Genomic DNA, 6,000 nt, shown 5'->3' with positions numbered 1-6,000 from the left:
TCTATCAAACCAATCTCTCTAATTTTGCAGAAAACTTCTCCGATAGAAAAAAGAGAAAAACCCAAGACCTACGCGTGCGCACACTTTTTTTCTGCATCATCTCGTCGTAAGCTTATGAATAATTCTGCCGCTCCCCGTCTCCAGCATATTCTTTTTCTTAATGATAAAAAAAACAAATTGTCATTCTTCATTGACCCATTTTCTCTCCTCTAAACAAACTTTACCAAATATCAGTTTTCGCTCTTCAAATAAGCCCACCAATCAAGACATATTACATTGATAAAAAATCAAGATAATTTGTGAATAGAAAATAAAGGCAAAAAGTTAGGATTAGGGTTTGACTTAGGACATGGCTTTAAGTAAAGTTCGAAGATGAAAATAAGGGTGGAAAACTATTTTTACAATGGAATTTTCTTTTACACTCTTAAAACACGTAGAGTGATTCAAATCCTGTCGCTTGGATGAAAAAATAATGGGAAACATAGCTGTGCATTTTTGTCCACAAACTGAGAAGAAATTAATAATTGTCAGACAAAGTCCACTGGTTGGTGTCAAAATCGCTTTGCTAGAGTCAATTTCAAACTTGTTACAATACGAAAAAAGTCAAAAAATAACAATGTTGCTACACCCATCTCTATTATAAAACAGAAGGGTGTGAGGACAAGTTGTTGGAACGGCTTAGATTTATTTAATCTAAAGGTTGTAGTGCATCCTCTCATTTCCCGGTTAAGTGCCCATAGTTTCCACCTAAATCACACAACTGCCATCCCTTTTCAACCGAGATTCGTAGTGCCGTAGGCACGGGTTAGCACTAGTTGCATGATATTATGGAACAATTTTAAATTCAGAATATTGGATTAAAATCATCTCATTTGCTGATACAATCAAATAACTAGGATATGTAGAGGATCTGACATCAAAAATGACTTAGCAATTTTTTTTGGCAGCAAAGGATAGCAACGGGTGAACTTGGATTTTGTCAATATGTGTGTATATATATACAGTCATTTTCAAATGAGGAGGTCCTTATTTTAGTTAAAATAAGGACCTCCCTATTTCTCCCATTTTCCATTCGAATTTCGATGATCCGAGCCGCTCAATGTATTCAGAACGTGATTTTAAGAATACTTTCAAGGAATCGGCAAAAAAAAAGGACCGGGAAGGGCTTTATCCGAGTAGTTTTTATTTGAACCGTTCGATAAAAAATTAAAAAAAAACTGCTCGAATGAAGCCCTTCCCGGTCATTTTTTTTTGCTGATTTCTGGCGAGTACCTTTAAAATCACATTCTGAACACATTGAGCGGCTTGAATCATCGAAATTCTATCGGGAAGAGGAGGTCCGCATTTTATTAAGTTAAGGTGGTCCTTAGGAGAAGAAAACTCATAATATATATATATATATATATATATATATATATATATATATATATATATATATATATATATATATCCTTTTACAACTAATCACGAAGGAATTACCACTAAACCTTTTGGTCAACAAGTAATATTTAAATTTTTAACAAAACCAGAATTTCGTGAATTAAAGCAAATTAAAAACTACCCTATACCTTCTTTAAATCAGAAAGAAAATCAACTAAGATTCCTACAGAATGAAATCAGATATAAATTAGTTGAACAATACCTTACTGATAAAAATCTTAATCAAAAAATTGAACAATTTAAAGAAAAATTAGTAAAAGAAGTTTGTTCTAACCTTCTTAGTGTCTTTTGGCATCGGAAAAAGCACATAGTAAATCTCCCATACGTAAAAGAATTTAATGAAAATCAGATCCCTACAAAATCCAGACCTATTCAAATGAACCCTGAAGTAATGGAAACCTGCAAGAACGAAATTAATGAATTACTAAGTAATAACATCATTCAAAAAAGTAAATCACCATGGTCATGTCCAGCTTTCTATGTAAATAAAAATGCAGAAAAAGAAAGAGGCGTACCACGACTAGTTATTAATTACAAACCATTAAATGAAGTACTAGAATGGATCAGATACCCAATATCTAATAAAAAAAGATTTAATCAACAGATTAAGCAATGCAGTCATTTTTTCAAAATTTGATTTAAAAAATGGATTTTGGCAGATCCAGTTACATCCCAATGATAGGTACAAAACAACATTTACTACACCTTTTGGACATTACGAATGGAATGTAATGCCTTTTGGATTAAAAAATGCACCAAGTGAATTCCAAAATATCATGAATGAAATATTTAACTCATTTAGTCAATTCATCCTTGTTTACATAGATGATGTTCTCATTTTTTTCAATTCTATTGATGAACATTGGAAACACTTAAATACATTTGTCAATACCATTAAAAATAATAGTTTAGTCATTTCTGCCCCTAAAATTAAATTATTTCAAACTAAAATAAGATTTTTAGGATACGATATTCATCAGTCAACCATAGTACCAATTAGTAGAGCAATTCAATTTGCTGATAAATTTCCTGATGAAATCACTGACAAAAATCAATTACAAAGATTTTTAGGATCTTTAAATTACATAGCAGAATTCTATAAAGATTTTAGAAAAACCTGTCAACCACTATTTGAAAGATTAAAAGACAAACCCCCTCCTTGGTCATCTCTACACACTTTCATAGTCCAGCAAGTCAAAAAATATGTTAAGACATTACCATGTCTAGGTATTCCTACAGTCAATTCTTTTAAAATTATCCAAACTGATGCCTCAGATATTGGTTATGGTGGCATCCTCCTACAAAAAGTCAATTCTAGTTCTCCTGAACAAATTGTTCGTTTTCATTCTGGTCTTTGGAATAAAACACAAAGCAATTATAGTACCATTAAAAAAGAAATTTTAGCACTAGTTTTATGTATTTCAAAATTTCAAGATGATATATTAAACCAAAAGTTTTTAGTCAAAATTGATTGTAAAAGTGCAAAATATGTTCTGGAACAAGATGTTAAGAACATAGCTAGTAAACAGATCTTTGCCAGGTGGCAGTCAATTTTAAGTATTTTTGATTTTGATATTGAATATATTAAGGGAGACCAAAATTCTATCCCTGATTTTCTTACCAGAGAATTTTTATTTAACAAATCATAATAAGTATCTCATTCATCAAAAAGTACTTCTCAGCTATTTAAAGCCATTTTTTGAGCAGCATTCATTACTCATTATACTTACAAACAACCCAATTTTAGTCTTACAATGACAGACAAAAGCAAGAATCCAGCTTTACCTACAAAAAACCAGCTTGCACTTCCTCCAGCAGATTGCGGCAACAGGTACCAAGTTCTTGGGCAAATCCCCAAGACCATTTACAGTTCTGCACTTGCATACACTCCTTCCTCTAGTCACACTATTACACTATCCACAATGGATCCCTTTTCTTCAAATCAGTCCGTCCAACTAAGTCAACCAAAATTTACTTACCCAGCAAGCACCACTGAATATGTTCTCAAACCAGTTGCAACCAATTTATTTTTCATTGAACCAGTCCACAAAAATATTCACAGCCCCCTCGAATTAGTCAAAGCCTTTTTTCCTCCGGGTTGGCATTTCATTCCCGCTCACCCAGATAAAACCCTTCTTTTTTACAAAGATATTCTTCTCCACCACAAGTCAATCGTAATCAAAGCTATTACTGATAGAGTCAATCCAAATAAAGTCATTTACCATTCCCTCTACATCCACAATATAGTCAGTCTTGATGAATGGGGACACCCATCTTTGCTCAGAAATCTCCCTGGTCACCCAATTCAATATAATTACTATGATTATATTGATTCTTGGTTCAAAGTCATCCTCCATGAAAATGAATCATTTACCCACTCCTGGTTTTTCTCATTTGATCACAAATTCAAATCAGTAATTCCATCTTGGTTCTTTAGATGGTGGCACCAAAATGGCGCTATTCCTGAACTATTCTCAATTGAACTCATGGATCAAGTCAACTATATTTCCACTTTATACCCAGTCAACCATCACACTGGTCAATTTCCTGTTCTCCTACTATTCATGGCAAAATACAAGGTACCATGGATCTTCAAATGGCGATACAGCATCAATAACAAAACAGTTACTCGCCAGTATTTGGTAAAATGGTGGAGTGCATACAAGCATCAACGAATCATTGAACAAGTCAAAGAAGAATTCCCAGTCAAAGTTCCAACTCCAGTTAAAGCTCCAGTTCCAATTACACAGGTTCACCCGAATAAACAGAAAGCAGTTCTTCCTGAACCAAGTTCACCAACATTTTCCAGCATCAGACTTGGAAGTCCAACTCCAAGTTCTCTCATACAGTCAAAATCCAAGTCAAAAACTAAGTGTTCACAGTTATTGATGTTAGCTCAACAAATAATTGCTCAAGCCAGTCAAGAAGAAGATGACAATTCATCTGAAGAGTCAGCTACAGCAACATCCTGCAAAAACCCATATGGCTCCGCTTTTCAAGATGCTCAGGACACATTTGCATAGTGGCATTCCATATAGTCAATAAGTCATCAGCCAATTATTACTTTTGGCCATTCTCCACCAACTATCAGCAGTCAATAATTGCTTTTAGCCATTTGCACCGAAAGCAGCAATAGTCATCAATTATTTCTACTTTTGGTCCCACCAGCACTGAAAGCAGCAACAGTCATTTCTACTTTTGGTCCCACCAGCACCGAAAGCAGGACCAGTCATCTACTTTAGTCATCATTTCTCCACCGAAAGGGGGAAAGACATGTGATTGAATTATTTGTAATACTCAGGACCTTAGTCTATAAAAGGATCCAAAAGTAATGTAGTAAGGAGAGGCAATAAGAGGCAATTACAGAGTTAATTGCATACTTGCTCTCACAAGTTAACTCAGAGATATTTTAGATACTCTTCTACAAAGTTATTAGAGTTCTGAATATACTCTTCTATCCCAGTTAATTGCTGAGTATCAATCTACTCCAGCTCCCTTTGTAAACCGGTAAACCATTCATGTACTGTTTTAATTCAGCAATTGAATTACAGTTCCAGTAATTACTTTTGTTCTTACTTTTGTTTATGTTAAATTATTCTATACTCAATTACAAGTTCTAGTAATTGTACTATTCATTCAAATTACTATTCATTACTGTTCATGTTACTATTCACCCACGGAGTTAACTATTCATAATTGATTGCTTTTCAATTAAACGTATCATTCAACTTTCAACTTTTGCTTTTACTATTGTTGATCTACTGATTGATTTCTTCAGTCACTTCTCTGTAAATATCTCAGTCACTTCCTCCTTTGGAATCACCTCCCACTCTGTATCTCTCCCCCTACTCTGATAATACCCATGTTCCCCTACTGTGTCTGTGCTTCCACCCCCATTTGGTATCTCATATATATATATATATATATATATATATATATATATATATTATGAGTTTGTCAAAAAAAAAAATTATTGGTTTTCACTGGGCTCGCTCTCATTAATATAATCTTGTTGAAAAAAAGAAGAAGAAGAAGAGACTTTAGCAACTTAAATGACTCAGGTGAATGAACTTGCTCTAAGATGGTAGGTAATGGAATGTTCTCACATAATCCAAACTAAAATTTAAGTTTTTCTTAAAAAAGAAAATACGTAGAAAATTAGAGGTCAGTCCTTCTTTTTAGTTTCAGTTTCATCTCAACCCTAAATATTGTGGCCGAACTTGGATAGACTTTATTATATTGCATAATGACTTTTTTACCCCTATGAACTATGCAAATTGTATATGTGACCAGAATGGTATTTTTGTTCGAAATAATGAGTCGGGACTATGTCGAGTAGAAATAATATGGGAAAATGACGGCCCAGGACGTGTTTTGATAATTAATATCCGCCAAGGACATGCTGAGAACATTTGTTAATACTGAAAATGTCATTGCCGAGTATTAATTATCAAAACACGTCATTGGCCGTCATTTTCCCTAATAATATGTGCGGGAATTTTCGTCCGAATTTACAGGGCCTGCCTATGAAAACCCCAAAAGAAGAAGGGCTTTTTCTCG

Source organism: Rhododendron vialii, chromosome 2a (genome assembly GCF_030253575.1).
Source record: "Rhododendron vialii isolate Sample 1 chromosome 2a, ASM3025357v1".
Lineage (NCBI taxonomy): Eukaryota > Viridiplantae > Streptophyta > Magnoliopsida > Ericales > Ericaceae > Rhododendron > Rhododendron vialii.
Note: the sequence above shows the minus strand (reverse complement) of the source record.